Below are 21,738 nucleotides of genomic sequence, written 5' to 3'. Positions count from 1 at the left end.
TAAATACATTGCCTGCAAATAAAAAATTAAGGTCTGAAAATAGCAAGTGTGATGACCATATGGAGCAACTAATGTTTGTTGTGTATATTTGTACAACTACTTTCAAAAACATTATCTAGCAAAGCTGAAAATATGCATAGCCTGTGGTCTATGACCCAGTAATATGTGGATGTAAGAGCTGGACCATAATGAAGGCTGAACACTAACGAATTGATGCTTTTGAACTGTGGTGTTGGAGAAGACTCTTGAGAGTCCCTTGAACTGCAGGGAGATTAAACCAGTCAATCCTAAAGGAAATCAATCCTGAACTTCATTAGAAGGACTGATGCTGAAACTGAAACTGCAATCCTTTAATGAGCTGACTCATTAGAAAAGACCCCGATGCTGGGAAAGACTGAAGGCAAGAGAGTGGGACGACAGAGGACACGATGGTTGGATGACATCTCTGATTCAATGGATATGAGTTTGAGCAAGCTCTGGGAGACGGTGAAGGACTGGGAAGTCTTGTTGCAGTCCATTGGGGTCACAAAGAATCGGACATGACTGAGCGACTGAACAACAATATGACCCAGTAAGTCCACTCTTAGCAATTACCCTGGGAGAGAATCATGTAAATATGCATCAGTATAGAAGTAAAGAATATTCAGATCAGCAATATACATAAGAGTCCCAAACTAGAAACAGCCCAAATACCCATTAAAATTGCATAAATACTTTATCTATCCTGATAATAGGGTTATTAATAACAATAAAAAGAACCACAACTAAAGGCACAAATATAGCAGTCATTGAAAGACACTCACCTCAGAAGAAAATGTATACTATTATATAAATTTAAAAATAGGCCAGAGTAGACTGGAGACATTTTGCTTGGTGACAAAGAGAGTTCCTGTAAACTTCAGGACCACGATGGAAAGTCCGTCTCCAGCGTGAGAGAAGAGCGTGTCTTCCCACCTTCCAGCTTCGGCCTCCCTCTCGCCCTCTCTCAGCACCTGAGGCTGACTCTGCCCAGGCTGGGGTTGCCCTGTGCTCACAGCCAGGGGGCCCAGACCCCCTCCTCAGGCCTCCCCTCTGGTGTGAAAAGGGACAATATGCAGAGAGATCTAAGTGCCTCTGGTTGCAGCCTCTTCTCTCTTCACTTTACTCACACTAAGGACATCATTCACAGGCCATGGACAATAATCATTGCCGTGTTTCTCCTGCTCACTTCAGATGCAGCTGGGACTCGGTATTTTGGTCAGGGCCTTGGCTAACTCTCCTAACTCCTCCAGAATGTACCCAACCAGAGGATCCTACACTCTTCACCCCTGTCACTCTCAGAATGCACCCATCAGAGGGTCGATGGCCCAGGAACAGGCAGGAGCAGCCCAGGCCTTGTTTTCACTGTTTGCTGCCAGGACCCACTGCTGCTGGACACTCAGACTGGTCCTTTCAGAACATGCCCGTCTGCATCAAGCCTGTATTTACTTTTCCCTTCAGATCCCAGGTTGTTCTCTGAGCTGGACTCTGAATTCTCAGAATAACTATCAGGGCTGCATTGAGTCGGGCCAACCTATGGTTGAGAAGAGGGTTAAAAGGACAACACATTGGCTGCAGCTGCTGAACAAGCCTCCGGGGGCCCCCTTGCCCCACCCTGCTGACATGAGGGCAGGTCGCACTGTGTAGGTTCTGGGTGAGTTTCCTGTCTCTGAGGTAGTTTCTGAATCTTTAAAGTGAAACAGCCCAAAGCAAAGCCGTCTACATACTCAAAACCGACAAGTGACTTGAATTTTGTTACATCATCAGAGATTGCGTAATGAATCCCAGAAGGCAAAAATAGCAATGAAGTTGATGCAACAAGTGAAAAGGAAACTAAATGCAAGCTGCCAAAAGGAATTTCAGGATCCAGCCTGGGAATCCCCTCTGGCCTGGCCTCCTGGCTGAGTTGAGTCACAGAGCAGAGTATCGTCCTGACTGCCTGCCAGACGCCTGTGTCTTCCTGGCTGAAACTCTGGGCTCCTAAAGTCCAGGGAAAACAAAGAATCCAGTGAGGGTGGGGGTGTGTCTTGTAGACAGCTGGCCTCTGTGCCACATAGGAATGTTTCCTGTTTCTGTCTAGAACTCTGAGTAATTGTTGCAGTAGGCTTGGCAATGTCATCCCTGCTGCTGCTGCTAAGTCGCTTCAGTCGTGTCCGACTCTGTGCGACTCCATGGACGGCAGCCCACCAGGCTCCCCCGTCCCTGGGATTCTCCAAGCAAGAACAAAGGAGTGGGTTGCCATTTCCTTCTCCAATGCATTAAAGTGGAAAGTGAAAGTGAACTCAGTCGTGTCTGACTCTTCTCGTCCCCATGGACTGCAGCCTACCAGGCTCCTCCGTCCATGGGATTTTCCAGGCAAGAGTACTGGAGTGGGGTGCCATCGCCTTCTCTGAATGTCATCCCAGTGAATGGCTATTTCTCCTCTTGCTGTGCAGTGGGTGAGCTGCAGGAATCTATCTCTGAACAGCTCTCTGGGAACTGCCTCATCTTCCTGACCACAGACCCAGAACATGAGGAAATAATCTGCTAGACAGATTCAAATAGAAGACTTAACGTAAGGAGCACTTGGGAAGTGTCTGGTACCATTCTGAGCATGTGCTATAAATTAAGGCAATTAATCTTGCCACACTTTCAAGGTAAGCTTTTGTGATTATCTTAGTTTTGCAGTTAAGACATAATGCAGCAATTTATAACTAGGCAATCCTTTTTTATGTACTAATGAAGAAATATCTCAAACATCTATTTGCAAGGAAATATAAATAAATGAGAAACTGAAGTATATGAAAAATGGATATTTATGTGATATACATTAATATGTCCCTATGTATAGATTTATTAACTACATATGAAAATGTCTAGAAGGATACCCATTAAATTGTTAACAGTATAGGATTAGGGTATATCCTCCTAGAGGTCAAGGGTAGGCATTCCTTTGTATGAGTTATTTAAAAGTTTAGCAATGACATGTGTGTTTAATATATATAAATAAGCTTAAGAAACCCTCTTTACTTCTTTAGAGTCACATTTATCATGGCAGCTACTGATTCTCACATCTCTTTGCTGTCTCTGCAATCCCCAGCCCGCCTTGTTCTTCTTGCCTCCATTTGAACAATTTAGGAAGACTCTTTTCTCAGGAGTGGCCAAGTGTAGGAAACTTGCTCTCCCTTATTCATCCTACTCCAGGATCCTAGATCCCATATATGCGATTGACCTCCCACGATGTATGTGGTTCTCCACTAATCCTTGAAGGCGCTCCAGTTCTTACAGGCCCCAAGCAGGCAACTGTGTGCATGATCTGGGCTTTTCTTCACTTATCTCCCTCCCACCTCTAATCTATGTCTCAAGAATCCCATTCATTCCCTCCTCAAATTGTCCCTTGTTCCTTCTATGACCCAGGGTGGGTAACCCCGTTCCCTCTTTCTTCAGGTGACTTCAGTATAGGTTTATCTTGTAGGATCAGGCTTTGGGTTAGATTTTGTTCAAAGGTGTGTGCAAGCCAGCTTGCTTTTTTAAAACTACTTTTCTTTCCACTACTTAAATACAAATAGTAGTCTTCTACAAAATATAATACAAAACAACTATCTTATGAATAATAAATATTTAAATGCTATAAATAGCCTAAATATTTCTGATAATTTTAATAAATAAATAAATATTATAGGTTTTTAAGATATGGAAAATGGATTCTTAAATCTGTTTTAAACAGTTATGGTAACAAAGCATTTAACATACATTTATATAATCCCATATATTAGCTATTACTTATATGTCATCTGACACAAAAATAGAGTTAAAGGTTGCACTTTGAGTCTTAGAAAATAGCCATTTAGTTGACCAGATGAACCGTTTTCACATTCAATGTCTTTTTTATTTCCTGAGTTTTCTGATGAGCTTGCTGGCAAAGACCCAAGCACCTTCTGATTTCCACGCTAACAACCTCCCAGGCACAGCGGCTGTATTCTTTCTCTTTGAGATACACACTGATTCACTGGAAGTAACGCTTCACAGCCTATCTGGAGTTCTCACTCCCTAGAGGTGATTGTTCCCGTGTCCTTCCCTCCCTCAGACACGTGTCCAGGTCCTCCAACTTCTGATCAAGTCCCACGAGGAATCTGTCCAGGAGGCTCTCGTCCCGACCTGCAGAAGAGCCCGTGGTGCTGAAGAGCTGGAAGGTCTGCTGGAGCAACTCGTGCACAGCAGCTGTGGCTTCTGTCTTCTCAAGCCTGGTCCCGTGCACCAGGGTCTGAGGAAATCTGAAGTCAGTCCTGTCCCTCAGACAGGACACAGCGGGCAGTCTCTCCATCTGACTCCAACATGTGAAGCTTTCCAGATTGCCGTGGCTCGAAGGCAGCTCACAGCCCAGGGAGCACGTGGGGCTGGGGCAGAGCATCACCAAGGGCCAGCAGCACAGTGACGGGGAGGGCCACTGGGACACTGGGGGCTCACAGGACTGCATGCAGGGGAGGTGTAGGCAAGTTCTGAGGGCTTGGGGTGATGGGTGGCTCTTAAAGAGTGAGTAGAGAAACTTTCATTTTCTGGGTTTTTCCAGTTTGCCCTTTCCTTTCTTTTTCTACTCTTTGTAATGAAATCTATACAAGTGCTAATTTTTGCAATGAGTTCCTATGTGGGGGACATCAAATCATGCATGCCACTGTGGTTCATAGCTACACAGCTGTATAGCATGCTTCTCACACCTCCTTAGTTGTTCCTGGGGAGAAGAGTCTGATCAAAGTCAGAGAAGGGAGAAAAATTCATGCAAAATGGTGACTTTTCCAGGTCACCAAGAAATATTCAATATAAAAAGAGCTTATAAGAGAAGCTTTTGATTTTTCTCATTTTTTCCTTATTTACCCTTTTTCCCTTCTTCAAAAAATTCAGTTGTGTGTGTACCTTTACAATATCTGAGTAGGCCTTAAGCTCACTGGAGACATGATAGGGAACAATATCACTGATATCATTTGTTAAAAATGAATTATGTTGCAACTGTAATCCACAAGGCACTTTTTTAGGTGCTAGTTGTCCTGCTGCTGCTGCTGCTAAAATGCTCCAGTCGTGTCCAACTCTGTGTGACCCCATAGACAGCAGCCCACCAGGCTCCTCTGTCCCTGGGATTCTCCAGGCAAGAGTACTGGAGTGGGTTGCCATTGCCTTCTCCGGCTAGTTGTCCTAAAAAATTCAATTTTGCCTGTGTTTATTTCTCTTTATACCTCTGCTGCTGCTACTGCTAAGTCGCTTCAGTTGTGTCCGACTCTGTGCGACCCCATGGACTTCAGCCCCCCAGGCTCCCCCGTCCCTGGGATTCTCCAAGCAAGAACACTGGAGTAGGTTGCCATTTCCTTCTCCAATGCATGAAAGTGAAAAGTGAAAGTGAAGTTACTCAGTCGTGTCCAACTTAACGACCCCATGGACTGCAGCCTACCAGGCTCCTCCATCCATGGGGTTTTCCAGGCAAGAGTACTGGCTGCTGCTGCTGCTGCTGCTAAGTCGCTTCAGTCGTGTCTGACTCTGTGGGACCCCTGAGATGGCAGCCCACTAGGCTCCCCCGTCCCTGGGATTCTCCAGGCAAGAACACTGGAGTGGGTTGCCATTTCCTTCTCCAATGCAGGAAAGTGAAAAGTGAAAGTGAAGTTGCTCAGTCGTGTCCGACTCTGAGCGACCCCATAGACTGCAGCCTACCAGGCTCCTCTGTCCATGGGATTTTCCAGGCAAGAGTACTGGAGTGGGGTGCCTAATCTACCATACACTCAGGGATACTGAGGTTGCAATTACATTCAACCCTTGTAATGGCATGTCTTTACCAATTCTGTAAGGTACAGATAATTTGTAATTATATTAATGACAGAAATTTTTACATGCAGCCTCTCAGCAAAGTGTTTTTAATGAACATGACAGTAATCTTCACAGCTTCCTTATGAGATAATTACTCTAATTATTGACATGTTTGCAAATAAGGAAACTGAGAACTCAGAGAGATTAGTTAGGATTAACTGCATAAGTGGTACTTGACCACTAAACTATTCTGCCTCCATGTTATTCCTCATTAACCTTAAGCATTCTCCTTTAGCTGCACTACATGCAGTTGTAATTAAGTAATCCATCTAATTATGTAACATTTGACTGCCCTGATAGATTGTAAAATCCCTAAAGGCAGTAATGGTACATGTGGGGAATTCAGGAAGGTGTCTGTCCCAGAGGAAGTGCACAGAGGGGTCTCTGTCCCATTGTTGTTCGTCACTAAGGCATGTCCACTCTCTTTTACCCCATGGACTACAGCACACCAGGCTTCCCTGTCCTTCTCTATTGGTCAGATTTGCTCAAGTTCATATCCAATGAGTTGGTGATGCGATCCCGTCATCTCATCCTCTGTTGTCCCCTTCTCATCCTGCCCTCAGTCTTTCCCAGCATCACGGTCTTTTCCAGTGAGTGGGCCACAGAGCCAGTTCTTTTTTTTTTTTTTTTTAGAGCCAGTTATAAGAGAACTATACACACCAAAGTTTGACTACTCAAACCTAGTATTTGAAGACTATTTCAGAAAATTATAATCTTCTGAAAACAAAGATAGTAAGAGTAAATTTACATGGATTTTTAAACTTTCTGGATAATTTCTCAAAATATTTTCTCAGATGTAAACAGGGATTCTCAAAGTTCAGTTGTTGCTAAGTTGTTTCAGCTGTGTCCAACTCTTTTTGAAACTATGGTCCATAGTCTGCCAGGCTACTCTGTAGATATCAACAAAACACCACTTGAAACATAGGACTGGAAGTTAGCAAGGGCAATGGGAACTGTATCCTCTTTAATTGTAATGTAATGATTGTAATGTTCCTGGAATGAACAAATGACACATTTGTGACAAAGAAGAATAGGAATTGGAGAGGAAGAACTTACTAAGTTCCTCTGAAATAGGAAGCACTTTGTCAGAGGAGATAGCTCAGTCCAGTGCTTGAGACACTGGACATGGGGGCAAGTTTGCCTAGGTTGATGTCCCAGCTCCATCCTATACTGGCTATGTGACCTTCAGCACCCTGGTTTTCCTCTTGTATGGAAATGATAATCATATTTGTTTCACTGGATTGTTGGGAAGATTGAATGACATAGCATGCTTCTGACCATGCCTGGACAAGACATAGAAGCATTCAGTATATACTAGCCATTCCCACGAGGGGGAAAATTCACACATCTAACTATGGGAACTGTATCGAATTTCCCTGAGATGACCTGCTTCCCTTCCTTTAATCCTCAGCTCAGTGGTCAACATTATTACATCTAGTCTCATCTCTTATGTGAACATGACGTCCTGTCCAAATCACTTATACCTAGTAGCTTCCAGGTAACAGCTGACCTCTCAGACGTGAATAAAATGGCTGTCTAATCTGTGACCCAGTCTCTTTCATGGTGAGTTAATAGGTCTATATCCTCAGAATCAGATAACGTCCATGAAGAGTGAGTAATGTAAACAGACAAATAAAAATAAGTAAATAGATGCTGGGAGTTAGCAAAGCTGACAACTTGCCTCTTAGGTAACACTCCACCTAAGAGCCTGCTACCCTCCTCCAGCTCTGTCTGCAGCTAAACCGTCTCACATGGGGTGGTCTGAAACCTGTCACTCTGTAGAGCTCTTCATCCCCATTTGTGTAGTTAAGTGACATTTTGTCATTTGAACAGAGAAAATGTCACTGTAGTTTTTTTTTTTTCAATTACATTGTTTCTCTTTACCTTTGTGTGTCACTTTTTCATTCACTGCTCACTTTTACTTTCTAGGAATGTTCAATGAGAGTGGAAAGTTTTGATATCTTGAAAAATCACATAAGAAATACATTTCCTCTTCTTTTCACTTACATTTTCCCTTCCTTTATTTTTGCAACAAACCTCAAAATTGAAATAGAAAAGACTGCAGAAGCATCAGGACAGCTTTTACCAAGTGAAATACAAATAACAAAGAAGAGGTAACAATATGAAAATTATACAAAAGTAGGAAAGAAAACTGGGTTGCTTAGACATAGCAAGGACAATTACCTGGACTAATACAGAGCGGCTGTCTGATAGGACCCACACGGGGTCTCATTGATACTATGACTCATTATGTCAACCTTGCAAACAGAGAATAAAATTACAGTGATCTATGAGACTGACCAAACTGCCCAAATTGCATTCTGCTTTCTCACTGGTGCCTATCTTCTCAAAGCTACAAGACCACCAGATTCTAGACCTCCAGCTATGTGACCACAGGACTCAACTACAGGCTAAAAATTAACCAACCCTTCAGAAAATTTTTCATTGGTGGGGTATAAGTAGGACCCTGTCAGAAAGGGAGGAAGCTGGTTCTCCTTAAGGGCCAGTCACCCTCTCCTTTCCCTCTAGTAAATTTCCCTTTTCTTGCCTGACTGCCCAACTCACTCTCTTTTTCTCTGCACTCGCCTTACACTGCTGAAAAGCAGCAAAGACACATTCTAAACACCTGAACACTTGGAGGGAGAGGTAGTTACACTTTATTTTCTTGAAAGTGAATTTTGGAGGATCAATCATCTGAAAGAGGAGAGTGAAAACATTGGCTTAAAACTCAACATTCAGAAAACTAAGATCATGGCATCTGGTCCCATCACTTCATGGAAAAGTGATGGGGAAACAGTGACAGACTTTATTTTTAGAGGCTCCAAAATCACCGCAGATGGTCACTGCAGCCATGAAATTAAAAGATGCTTGCTCCTTGGAAGAAAAGTTATGACCAACCTAGACAGCTTATTAAAAAGCAGAGACATTACTTTGCCAACACAGGTCCATCTAGTCAAAGCTATGCTTTTCCCAATATTAATGTATGGATGTGAGAGTTGGACTATAAAGAAAGCTGAGCACCAAAGAATTGATGCTTTTGAACTGTGGTGTTGGAGAAGACTCCTGAAAGTCCCTTGGACAGCAAGGAGATCCAACCAATCCGTCCTAAAGGAAATCAGTCCTGAATATTCATTGAAAGGACTGATGCCTAAGCTGAAACTCCAATACTTTGGACACCTGATGCAAAGAACTGACTCATTGGAAAAGACCCTGATGCTGGGAAAGATTGAAAGTGGGAGGAGAAGGGGGTGACAGAGGATGAAATGGCTGGATGGCATCACTGACTCAATGGACATGAGTTTGAATAAACTCCTGGAGTTGGTGATGAACAGGGGGGCCTGGGGTGCTGCAGTCCATGGGGTTGTAGAGAGTTGGACATGACTGAGTAACTGAACTGAACTGAAGTGAAATGAATCACCTGGTGTAGTCTGAGCTTGTAACCGGGAAGGGTTAATTTTGAATTTCCACTGGATCTGCTTCTATGACTTTAACTCTTTGTGTTATTGGAGAAGACCCTTGAGAGTCCCTTGGACTGCAAGGAGATCCAACCAGTCCATCCTAAAAGGAGACCAGTCCTAAGTGTTCATTGGAATGACTTATGTTGAAGCTGAAACTCCAATACTTTGGACACCTGATACAAAGAACTGACTCATTTGAAAAGACCCTGATGCTGGGAAAGACTGAGGGCAGGAGGAGAAGGGGACGACAGAGGATGAGATGGTTGGATGGCATCACCAACTCAATGCACATGAGTTTGAGTAAGCTCCAGGAGTTGGTGATAGACAGGGAGGCCTGGCGTGCTGCGGTCCACGTGGTCGCAAAGAGACAGACACGACTGAGCAACTGAACTGAACTAAACTGAAACAACCATAATGGCCTGCCTCAGGGGATAACCTGACCCCACCTACCTGTGAAGGACTGTGATTCTTTGTGTGGCAATGGCACAGATGCCCTACTTGGCTACTTACCAGGTGGAACAGAAATTCACATTTGGGAAGGCCAGAATCACAGATAGATGTGACATCTTGGTTTGTTGACGTGACATGAGATATTCCATTTCACAGCACCCATGAAATGATTGTAAGGAAGTACAATTAACACATGCCCCTACCTGAGGCTTACTAGACATTCTGGGAGATATTTACAGGAATTAAAAGGTCCTTTGGAGAAGGAAATGGCAACCCACTCCAGTATTCTTGCCTGGAGAATCCCATGGACGGAGGAGCTTTGTGGACAACAGTCCACGGGTCGCAGAGTCGGACACGACTGAGCGACTTCACTCTCACTTTGCTTTGTTTCCTCACCTCCCCCCAGTCTCTGATCCATAAAAGAATCTGACATCCAGGTCAGGACAAAATGGTTATTTTGAGGAGTTAGCCTTCCATCTTTATGGATATTTTCAGTGTAAGTCTAATGTATGATAATTTTCATGAATGATTTATAAATATTTGTAACAAATTATATTTCCTATTCTAGGTTAAGGGCTCAAGCATGTTGATCACTAATTTCCTCTTCTAAATCATATTTTGAAATCTTCTCTTTATTACTTTTCTATATGGTTTTTTACAGACTAATAGCATTGTGCTGGGCTTCCCAGGTGGAACTAATGGTAGAGAACCTGCCTGCCAATTCAGGAGACAGAGCAGACACCAGTTTGATCCCTGGGTCAGGAAGATCCCCTGGAGGAGGGCATGGCAACCCACTCCAGTATTCTTGCCTGGAGAATCCCATGGACAGAAGAGCCTGGCAGCCTATGGTCCACAGACTCACAGAGAGTCAGACACGACTGAAGCGACTCAGCTCAAGCACAGCATTGAGGTAAAACTTCAGTGCCACCGAGTTTCTGTTCACGTTACTACATAACGTTACCTTCTTTACTCAGTGTTTATACTATTTGAAATTTAGCTCAAGTGTTTTTATATTTAATTGTAAATTCCATTTGTTTCTTATATATGTTGACCTACTTTCTCAAATTTAACGTGTTTTAACTCTCAAGGATATCAATATTATATTAATGAAAAAGATCTCGTTTATATTAAATTGCTACCTCTAATTATTTCCTTCATTATATTTTCTTGCTCTGTTTTGGCCTGCCTCTGTGTTGTCCTTGTTTTGGTATTAAGTATTTGGTATTATTTGACTTTAGGTTTTTTTCCTCTTGCAAGTTACAGTGGAGTTTGTGTTTTAAATAAATCAACAGTTTAAGTGGATTCTATTAATATTTATTATTTTAACCTTTATCAGTTTGGGTCTCAAACATATTGGATTGATGCGTTACTTTTAACATGACATTTACATGTTTCATGACCCTTATCATATTCCCTTCAGTTCTCCAACAGTCATTTATTTAGAGCAAATATATAATGTTAAAGCAATTTAGAGTTTTGAAAGGTTGTTGTTGAATCACGCGAAGACACCAGGATTCTTGGCCCCCGTAGGAGAAGAATTCAATCCGGGGCCAGAGATGAGGCTTGATCGCTCAGAGCTTTTGTGTAATAAAGTTCTATTAAAGTATAAAGGAGATAGAGAAAGCTTCTGACATAGGCATCAGAAGAGGGCAGAAAGAGTACCCGCTTGCTAGTGTTAACAATGAGGTTATATAATCCAAAGAATGTCTGGAGGTTGTAAAGACCTCATCAGACCCACTCCCATAATTTACATTTTAAGATAACAGAATTAGCCAGAAGGTTTAATCCAAAGACTGTCCTCAGGCAGGATACATTATTATTATATAATCCTAAGGAATGCGGAGAAAGAAAAAAAGTTTGTCCTTTCTTCCTCCTGGAGAATTCCAGACCCCTCTCTCCTTGGGGACCCCTAGACTCCCTATCAACCTGCCTAGGAACTGACCCTCTCAGTTTCTCTGGATACTTGAGTGAAAAACTGAAAAACTAAAACTGCGAAATTTGATTTGAGACTTCCTTGGCCATTCAGTGGTTAGGATTCAGTACTTTCACTGCCGTGGGTCTGGGTTCAATCCCCAGTCAGGGAACAAAGGTCTCATAAGCCACGTGGCTGTCACAGCCAAAAATAATAATAAACTTTACAAAGTAACTTCCACTGATGTGACTATTCACTTCTAGTTCTTACTAGGACTTTTGCTTTTAGTCAACATAGTAAAGGTTCACAAGACATATGATACCAATAGAAATGCTTGTGAAGTTCTGTTCAGGTATAAACAGAGGGGAATATCCAAAAGTTAAATGAAAATAAATTGACTCCTTATTCAAGAAAATAAAAATGTTAATTTTGAATGCACTGAGAATGATGGTAAGTTGGATGCAGTTTGCAAAATGAGTGCCATGTATTCCAAATGCGATAACTGGAAAATTTTTGGAGTCTTGTGGTCAATAAGGCCCTAATCAACTTGAATTAAACAATTCTCATTTTAAGGTGAAGCATATGAGGATATAGCAATGAGTTTCGTATTCTTATCTAGCTTGTAAACTTGTTCTGAAGACAGTTCTCATCCTGGGGGTCAAAATCTTTTTGAATGATGATGATACTGTTGCCATCATTAGACATCATGTCTCCTGACCTATTTTTCAAGACATGTTGAAACTATATCTAGGTACATATACAACTAAGGAAACAACGGGAAAATCTGTGTTGAGTGTCACATGGATTCTTCCACTTTGTTGGCTACCCCAGGAGCTTTAACCAAGAAAGCAGCTGACCCAGGTTAGGTCTGAGAGGAGAGTTTAAGCAGCAGGGGTTACTTCATCACACCAGGCTCTCCATGTGTTCCTGGAAGTCCCTCATGATCTTTCTTCAGGGATCTGTTATCCAGCGTTGGACTGGAGCAAGGAGCAAGCTAAAGCACTGAGAGAATGAATATCTGAGGCAGCCTTCCTTTTCTGTGTTCCAGGTCCTCAGCTTTGGAGTCTTTCTTGACTAGTGAATGATGCAGTCGAAACAAATGATACATGAACTGGAGTTACGCTGCCATCAAACACTGGCTTAGAGACTGGCTATATTGGTCTCTGAACTCCAGCTGGAAAGAAGACAGAAAATTGGAAATCAAAGAACATTTTGCTGTCCTACCAATTTAAACACAAAGTAACAAATACAGAAGTGAAGCAAAATAAATGATCATTCACCGTAGTGATTCTATAATGTGAAATATATGTCTTTCAGATACACATATTCATCTTTTTCAATAAAGGAAAAAAATGGATTTTCATTATTACATGCATTTGCCATTTTTCCTCTATTTTTATACTCTTAGCCATGGACATTTTCGTGTCAATATCATGTTTTCCAGTGTATCAATTTCATACATTAAACCTATCTATTTTTTCACTTCCATAAAGTGAATTAATTATTTTTCTATTGTTTTACTATTTTTCTTGATGAAACATACTTGACGCTGATATATTTGTTCATGATGAGCTACAAATGGTATGTAATTTAAAAAATAAGGTAAAGTACTTTTCTTATGTTCTTGATAGTATTTCAGATCTGACATGGTTTCCTATCAGGGTTATAAGTTTTTTAAATTTTATTACACAAAATAGACCTTTTATCCTCAGATTTTAACTAAATATAGAACCATTCCAGCATTGGGACTTCCAGTGATATCTGTGAACTCCAAGACGTGAATTGTTTTCTTATGTGAAACATAATCACATCTAAAATCAAACACAAACTTTCCTTTTTTGTTTCTCTGGTTGTATAGCTTTCTGCATGATTATTGTTGTTTAGTCGCTATGTCATGTCTGACTCTTTGTGACCCCATAGACTGTAGCATGCCAGGCTCCTCTGTCCAAAGGATAGTTCAGGCAAGAATACTGAAGTGGTTGTCATTTCCTTCTCCAGAGGATCTTCCCAAGCCAGGGATGGAACCCACATCTCTTGTGTCTTCTGCATTTACAGGCATATTCTGTACCAGTAGTGCCACCTCATCTGTTATATTGTAAGTTCAAATAGAGTTTAATTAGTTTTAACATAGAGAAGCATCAGGATTAAACATGGAAATGTTGTAGTTTCAAATTCTTTTTAAATGTTCTAATCTTTGAAACATCTCTTTTGCATTTAGAATATTTCATTCTGTGTTATCATAATTTAGATTGTTTGCATGGAAAACAAAACAGAGAGAAGGATTTTTGGAATGAATATGCCAATCTCAATAAATAAATTTTCCATTATAATATTAATTTCAAAATTCAAATTTGAAATCTTCAGCCATCAAGTAAATGACATATAAGATCTATTTTTTTCCCCTGCTCTGAAGTAACCACCTTTTTAGAGAACCAATGTGAGGCATAGCTAAAACAGACCCCCCCCCCCGATATCTATCTATCTACCTATTCGTGTATAGGTGTATCAACATTCAAAAATTGAAGATCATGGCATCCAGTCCCATTACTTTATGGAAAATAGATGAGGAAAAAGTGGAAACTGTCAGATTTCATTATCTTGGAGTCCAAAATCACTACAGAGGGTGACTGCAGCCACAGATCAAAAGATGCTTGCTCCTGGAAAGAAAAGCTATGACTAACCTAGACAGTGTGTTAAGCAGAGACATCACTTTGCCATAAGGTCCATGTAGTCAAAGCTATGGTTTTTCCAGTAGTTGTAGGGATGTGAGAGTTGGACCAGAAAGAAGGCCTATTATACAGAGTGAAGTAAGCCAGAAAGAAAAGCACCAATACAGTATACTAATGCATATATATGGAATTTAGAAAGATGGTAACAATAACCCTGTATACAAGACAGCAAAAGAGACACTGATGTATAAAACAGTCTTTTGGCCTCTGTGGGAGAGGGAGAGGGTGGGATGATTTGGGAGAATGGCATTGAAATACGTATAATATCACATATGGAACGAGTCGCCAGTCCAGGTTCGATGCACGATACTGGATGCTTGGGGCTGGTGCACTGGGACGACCCAGAGGGATGGTATGGGGAGGCAGGAGGGAGGAGGGTTCAGGATGGGGAACACATGTATACCTGTGGCGGATTCATTTCGATATTTGGCAAAACCAATACAATATTGTAAGGTTTAAAAATAAAATAAAATTTAAAAAAGAAAAAGAAAGGGGAGGTAAATGATAAAAAAAAAAAAAAAGAAGGTTGAGTGCTGAAGAATTGGTGCTTTCGAACTGTGGTGCTGGAGAACACTCTTGAGAGTCTCTTGGACAGCAAGGAGATTAATTCAGTCAATCCTAAAGGAAATCAACCCTGAATAATCATCGGAAGGACTGGTGCTGAAGCTTTAATACTTTGGCCACCTGCTGAGAAGAAAACAACTCATTGAAAAAGACCCTGTTGCTGGGAAAGACTGAGGGCAGAAGGAGAAGAGGGTAACAGAGGATGAGATGGTTGCTTGGCATCACTGACTAAATGGACATGAGTTTGAGCAAGCTCCAGTAGATGGTGAAGGACAGGGAAGCCTGGCTTACTGCAGTTCATGGTGTCACAAAGACTCGGATACAACTTAGCAACTGAACAATATGTGTGTATATATATACACACACATGTACAATTTATATTAAATAAGTATACACATGTGTGTTGCCACTTTAACATAAAAGGGTGGAAAACAGATGTTTACTTGAATTGTTATCTTATCCTGTATTATTTACCTTCCTGCAACATAAATGCTATCTCATCAGCAGGGTAACAGGAAAACTAATTAAGTGGCTGTTGCTGCTGCTAAGTCACTTCAGTCGTGTCCGACTGAAGTGCAACCCATAGACGGCAGCCCACCAGGCTCCCCGATCCCTGGGATTCTCCAGGCAAATGACTGTTAGTGGTAATTAATCAGAGAAGGCAATGGCACCCCACTCCAGTACTCTTGCCTGGAAAATCCCATGGATGGAGGAGCCTAGTGGGCTGCAGTTCATGGGGTCGCTAAGAGTCGGACACGACTGAGCGACTTCACTTTGACTTTTCACTTTCATGCATTGGAAAAGGAAATGGCAACCCACTCCAGTGTTCTTGTCTGGAGAATCTCAGGGACGGGGGAGCCTGATGGGCTGCCGTCTATGGGGTCGCACAGAGTCGGACACGACTGAAGAGACTTAGCAGCAGCAGCAGCAGCAGTGGTAATTAATAGACTAAGCGTAATAATCTGTCAAATATTTTATATAGTGTTTCATAAGTTGCAATTAGTTTTAACGGTTAACTCTTCATTGCTACAAAAATTTTGTTTTAGTCTTCTTTGGTCCTTGCCCACAGCACGTGTGTGATATTTTTTGAAGATCATTTTCAGGAAGACTGAGTTCAACTTTCCATTTCCTATATTTAGATCAGAATGAGACTCGTGATTGTGGACCCAAATGGAGGACTCACTCATCAGTTTTTCTTCAGTCATCCTCAAGTACTTGCAAGGAATTGCCTGATTCTTCTTTTCTTGTCTCCTTTGGGTAGTAAGGAAACAGCAAGTAACCTGTCTACACTGTGGATATTTTCCTGTAGGCAATGCCTTTGGGGATCAGCTTGGACGTTTCTTTCAAACAGTCGATGATACTGTGAACTATGACTGGCATTCTTGTCGTTCTCCCCAAAGCTGAACTTGGAGAAAAAGCATTCGGGTCAGATTGTATTTTAACAAAGTGTGTGCAAGCAAGAACATTACTTGTTCCCCTCGACCCCTACCCAGAACTTCATTTGGACAAATAGTGCAAACGTGAACGTGGTCTCATGTCCTGTCAAGTACAAACTAGCACGTGCCATCGGCACTTGCCATCTACCTACAAGGATTTAATCATGTGCTCTTGCAGCTGCTGATTTTTAACACCCCTGGAAAGGAATTCAGGGTGGAAAGCAGAAGTGAGGCATGCTGTGAGCAGGGAAAACTGGCAGAACAAGTCTTCAGAAGGTTAGATGTTTTCAGGAGCCCATTTTATGAACCTGATTCTTCTATCTCCTCATATCTAGAAAGTAGGAACATCCTTCATGGTGATGACTGCTTCTTGTGACTCCAAGAAACCTTCACGGAACTGGCGGAAAACTTCTACAAAAAATAGGCACATGATTACATGTACTCTCCCTTCACCAAAATCACATATATCCCTCTGTGCCTTTTTGGAACAGCTTCTCAGAGCTATCTGATGTGCTGTCTCCTGGGCTACAGTCCTCTTTTTGCCCCCTCAAAAACTTTCAACTTTCATGTTGTGCATTTTTGAAAGTCAGCACCCTGAACTTATTTTTTCATGCATTCCTCACCCAATAATTTCACAACTTGATTGCAGTGAGATTCACATGAGGATAAATCCAGGCCATGGAATGTGAGAGGAAGTGCTCTTGCCCTGTGTAGTCCTGGTGTTTGGAAACATCCCCTGTGAACCACCAGACTTCATCCCTTTACTGGCGAGTGTAGTAATTCAAGTACCACATTCAATTTGGAGTCACATGAGCTGATGATGGAAAAAGCCACTGAACAAAAGGTACCTGTGTCCCCGAATCATTCATTCATTTCAGTTGGTCAGTCATGTCCGACTTTTTGCAACCCCATGGACTGCAGCACCCCTGGCTTCCCTTGGTCCATCACCAACTCCCACAGCTTGCTCAAACTCATGTCCATCGAGTCAGTGATGCCATACAACCATCTCATCTTCTGTCACCCCTTCTCCTCCTGCCTTCAATCTTTCCCAGCATCAGGGTCTTTACCAGTGAGTCAGTTCTTCACATCAGGTGGCCAAATTACTGGCTTTTCAGCTTCAGCATCAGTCCTTCCAATTAATATTCAGGACTGATTTCCTCTAGGATGGACTGGTTTGATCTTGGTGCAGTCCAAGGGGCTCGCAAAGTTCGTCTCCAACACCACAGTTCAAAAGCATCAATTCTTCGGCACTCAGCTTTCTTTATAGACCAAATCTCACATCCACACATGACTACTAAAAAAACCATTGCTTTGACTAGACAGACCTTTGTTGGCAAAGTAATGTCTTTGCTTTTTAATATGCTGTCTAGGTTGGTCATAGCATTTCTTCCAAGGAGAAAGTGTCTTTTAATTTCATGGCTACACTCACCATCTGCAGTGATTTTGGAGCCCAAGATAATAAAGTCTGTCACTGTTTCCATTGTTCGCTATCTATTTTCCATGAAGTGGTAGAACGAGATGCCATGATCTTAGTTTTTGAATGTTGAGTTTTAAGCCAGGTTTTTCACTCTCTTCTTTCACTTTCATCAAGAGGCTCTTTAGTTCTTCTTCACTTTCTGCATAAGGGTGGTATCACCTGCATATCTAACGTTATTGATATTTCTCCTGGCATTCTTGATTCCAGCTTGTGCTTCATACAGCCTAGCATTTTGCATGATGTACTCTGCATATAAGTTAAATAAGCAGGGTGACAATATACAGCCTTGCTATACTTCTTTTCCCAGTTTGGAGCCAGCCCGTTGTTCCATGTCCGGTTCTAACTGTTTCTTCTTGACCTGTATACAGGTTTCTCAGGAGACAGGTCAGGTGGTCTGATATTCCCAACCCTTCAAGAATATTCCACAGTTTGTTGTGATCTTCACAGTCAAAGGCTTTGGCTTAATCAATAAAGCAGAAATACATGTTTTTCTGGAATTCTCTTGCTTTTCTATGATCCAACAGATATTGGCCATTTGATCTCTGATTCCTCTGCCTTTTCTAAAACCAGCTTGAACATCTGGAAGTTCACGGTTCACGTGTTGCTGAAGCCTGACTTGGAGAATTTTGAGCATTACTTTACTAGCGTGTGAGATGAGTGCAATTGTGCGGTATTTTGAGCATTCTTTGGCATTGCCTTTCTTAGGGACTGGAGTGAAAACTGACCTTTTCCAGTCCTGTGGCCACTGCTGAGTTTTCCAAATATGCTGGCATATTAAGTGCAGCACTTTCACAGCATCATCTTTTAGGATTTGAAATAGCTCAACTGGAATTCCATCACCTCCACTAGCTTTGTTCGTAGTGATGCTGCCTAAGGCCCACTTGACTTTGCATTCCAGGATGTCTGGCTCTAGGTGAGTGATCACACCATCATGGTTATCTGGGTGATGAAGATCTTTCTTGTGTAGTTCTATGTATTCTTGCCACCTCTTCTTAATATCTTGTGTTTCTGTTAGAAAAATGGTCCATACCATTTCTGTCCATTTTTTGTTGCCTGTCTTTGCATTAAATATTCTCTTGGTATCTCTAAGATACAAAGATTCTTGAAGAGATCTCTAGTCTTTCCCATTCTACTGTTTTCCTCTGTTTCTTTGCATTGATCACTGAGGAAGGCTTTCTTTTCTGTCCTTGCTATCCTTTGGAATGCTGCATTTCAATGGGTATATCTTTCCTTTTCTCCTTTGCCTTTCATTTCTCTTCTTTTCTCAACTATTTGTAAGGCCTCCTCAGACAACCATTTTGCCTTTTTGCATTTCTTTTTCTTGGGGATGGTCTTGATCCCTGCCTCCTGTACAATGTCATGAACTTCCATCCATAGTTCTTCAGGCACTCTGTCTATCAGATTTAATCCCTTGAATCTATTTGTCACTTCCACTGTGTAATCACAAGGGATTTGATTTAGGTCATACCAGAATGATCTAGTGTTTTTCCCTACTTTCTTCATTTTAAGGGTGAATTTGGGCTTCCCAGGTGGCTCAGATGGTAAAGTGTCTGCCTGCAATGTGGGAGACTGAATTCAATCCCTGGATCAGGAAGATCCCCTGGAGAAAGAAATGGCAACCCACTCCAGTACTCCTGCCTGGAAAATTCTGCGGACGGAGGAGCCTGGTAGGCTACAGTATATCGGGTCATAAAGAGTCAAACAGGAAGGACTGGGTGACCTCACTTCACTTTACTTCACTTTGGCAATAAGGAGTTCATGATCTGAGCCACAGTCTGCTCCTGGTCTTATTTTTGCTGACTGTGTAGAGCTTCTCCATCTTTGACTGCAAAGAATATAATCAAACTGATTTCAGTATTGACCATCTGGTTTTGTCCATGTGTAGAGTGGTCTCTTGTGTTGTTGGCAAAGGGTGTTTGTATGACCAGTGCATTCCCTTGGCAAAACTGTTAGCCTTTGCCCTGCTTCATTTTGTACTTAAGTCTAAATTTGCCTGTTATTCCAGTTATCTCTTGACTTCCTACTTTTGCATTCTACAGGGTGGGCATAAGACAATTGGTTACAGGGCGATGTAGGGGGCGTTGCTGACAAAGTGAAACATTGTAGCCGCCATGAGATTATTGGCTGTGCGGCGATGAGATATTGGCTGTCCCTAATGATTTGGGGTGGGGGGTGGTGGCGGCTTGCGTTGCAATCACGGTGGAGTCCCGTGGTGGTGAGGAGACTATTGGCTGTGGAACAATGGGAGGGCGTTGTGTACCAAGAGAAACACAGTGGCAGTGATGACACTACTGGCTCTGCTGCCACGGGGAGGGGCGGGGGTGGGGGGTTGGGCATTGCGCAGATGGAGCACAGCAGCTAAGAGACTATTCACTGTGGCACCCTGCTGGAGTGTTGCTCACAGGTCGAATCTCGCGGTGGCTAGGAGACGATTTGCTGTGGGATGATGGGAGAGCTTTTGGAGAACAAAGTGTAACACAGTGGCCGCTATGAGACTATTCACTGTGGGACTGTGGGAGGGCGTTGAGCACAAAATGGAACATGGTGGCCGCGATGATACTATCTGCTACGGGGCGATGGGAGGGCGATACCCGGCGGTGGCGATGGGAGTACAGCCGATGTGACCTTATGACAGCGTTGAGGACAAAGTGAGGCTAGGGATCAGCGAGGAGACCATTGGTTATGGGACGACCGGAGGGGATGCGCGCACAGGAGGACCTGCGGTGGCGATGAGACTATTTGCTATGGGACAATGGGACAGAGTAGAGGTCAAAGTTAAACCAGGCTGTGGAGATGAGACCTTGGGCGATGGGAGTATGGGGCAGCTTTGAAGAAAAGTGAAACACCACGGTGGAGATGGGATTATTGGCGATGGGAAGACAGGACAGCATTGTTGTGCACAAAGGGGAAACCGGCGGCGGCCGTGAGCCTATAGGTGATGAGACCGTGGGCGGGAGCTGGACACCAAGGGGTAATCGGCGGTGGCTTTGAGACTTTTGGCTTTGAGAAGCGTGGATGGCGATGCGGACAAAGTGAAAGCCAGCCACAGCGATGAGACATTTGTCTATGGGACGCTGAGAGGGTGTTGTGCACAGTGTGAAACTGTGGCAGCGATGAGACAATTGGCTACTGGACGATGCAAGGGCGTTGCGCACAAAGGGGAACCTGGCGCTGGCGAGGACACTCTTCGCTAAGGCGCAATGGGAAGGCGTTGTGCAGAAAGTGAAACACGGCGGTGGGATGAGACCTTGGGCGGTGGGAAGACTGGGACTGCATTGAAAAAAAATGAAACCCGGCGGCGGCGATGAGCCTATAGGGAATGGGACCACGCGAAGGCGATGCGCGCACAGGAGAACCTGCGGTGGCGATGAGACTGTCAGTGTTTGCCCTGGGAAGTCAGAGGGCATCGCGGACACGTGTAAAACAGCGGAGGCGGTGAGAACATTGCGATGGGACGATAGAACTGCGGTGTGGACAAAGTTAAACCCGGCGGTGGGGGTGAGACTATGGGCGATGGGACGATGGGAGGGCCTTGAACACAAAGAGAGGCCAGGTGGAGTCTGTGAGACTATAGGCTTAGAGCTATTTTGGACAACGTGAGAAACAGCCAAGGCGATGAGACTGGCTATGGGACCCTGGCAGTGCGTTGCAGACAGAGGAGAACTCAGCGGTGGCCAGGGGACAAATAACCATGGGACGGTTTGAGGGGACTTCCTAGGGCTGAGACAGACTGCGGCCACCACCTGGGCAAGTGACCAGAAAACAGTGAGCTCCTGGAATGCTCTGGAACTTTCAGAGTGTCTTTCAAGGATTCAGCCGTGAATTGGGGGTGTTAAGTATTCAGTAGCTAAAAAGTAGGAATATT

General features: G+C 43.0%; 1 pseudogene; it reads right to left on the bottom strand.

Moving 5' to 3' along the window:
• Window positions 1-3,844: 3,844 nt before the first annotated feature.
• Window positions 3,845-19,986, bottom strand: LOC109562673 (interferon alpha-2-like; annotated as a pseudogene).
• Between the last annotated feature and the right edge of the window lie 1,752 nt (window positions 19,987-21,738).

This window comes from Bos indicus, chromosome 8 (assembly GCF_029378745.1).
Source record: "Bos indicus isolate NIAB-ARS_2022 breed Sahiwal x Tharparkar chromosome 8, NIAB-ARS_B.indTharparkar_mat_pri_1.0, whole genome shotgun sequence".
Lineage (NCBI taxonomy): Eukaryota > Metazoa > Chordata > Mammalia > Artiodactyla > Bovidae > Bos > Bos indicus.
Note: the sequence above shows the minus strand (reverse complement) of the source record. Positions and strands in the feature narration are given on the sequence as shown.